The sequence below is a fragment of the Phyllostomus hastatus genome, unplaced genomic scaffold, assembly GCF_019186645.2.
Source record: "Phyllostomus hastatus isolate PE091 unplaced genomic scaffold, TTU_PhHast_1.1 phas_contig_38, whole genome shotgun sequence".
NCBI classification, from domain to species: domain Eukaryota; kingdom Metazoa; phylum Chordata; class Mammalia; order Chiroptera; family Phyllostomidae; genus Phyllostomus; species Phyllostomus hastatus.
This window is the reverse complement of record NW_025333869.1, coordinates 27,510,782-27,511,902: the sequence shown is the minus strand read 5'-3', so window position 1 is coordinate 27,511,902 and position 1,121 is coordinate 27,510,782.

The following is a 1,121-nucleotide window of genomic DNA, read 5'->3' as shown; positions in this document are numbered from 1 at the left end:
TATGTTTTTGGTGACTTTTTCCCTAAAATTGAAAATAGCTTGAAATTTTTATTTTAAGTAATGGGTGGCTTTGGCTGTAGCTCAGTTGGTTAGAGCATTGTCCCAGTATGCCAGGGTTGCGGGTTTGATTACTGGAACAGGGCTCATACAAGAATCAACCGATAATGCATAAATAAGTAGAACAACATAAAGCAATGTTTCTCTCTCTCTCTGTAAAATCAATAAAAATTTTAAAAGTAACATAATGGGTGAGAAAGTCCAAATACTGGAGGAAAAAGCAACTTATAGTGACCACATAGCTAACATTTTTGTGAGCATCTCTTCAGGAATTCATTTACAAAATTGGAATCATTCATTGAGTTTTGTGAATTGCTCTTTCCCTCAACATGTGCACACTTTTCTGTAAGTATTGGTACAACATTTTGATGACTACATGGTATCTCACTGTATATTTAACCAGGACTCTAGATGTCCCTGTGAGTTTTCACTTACCAACAACCCTAAAATGAACCTCCTTGTGTAAATCTTTGTCTACTTGTCTGATTGTCAGTTTAGGATAAATTTTCTAAAAGAATTTCAGGGTCAAAGTGAATGTGCGTTAAACTTTGGTGCAAGCTGCTCTCCAGTGCAGTACTGGTTTAATTCCCACCTTACCATGAATGAGACAAACTGTTTCCCCACAGCAATGAAACCCTGAGTTTTAGTTTTCTTCTGTCAGTTTGCTAGGTACAGAATGATACTGTATCATTTTTATTTGCATCTTTTAATTGAGTAAGGGTTAACATCTCCCATTTATAGACCATTTGCAGTAAAAAAGAATTACCCTAGGTCCGGGCTCAGTTGGTTAGAGCTTGGTCCTTTGATACACTCAGGGCACATGAAAGAATCAACCAGTGAGTGCATGAATTAGTGGGACAATAAATTCAATGTTTCTTTCTCTAAAAAATAAGTAAAAATCCTGTATATATTTTTTCTACTGGGGTCTGCCTCTTGATAAGTTCTTCATTCATTAGTAGTGAATGTATCATGTAGCAAATACTTGGAAATTTTTTTGTCTTTTTAACTGTACAGGATGTTTTGATACAAAGTTTTAGCTTTTATGCAGTTGTAACTATCAATCT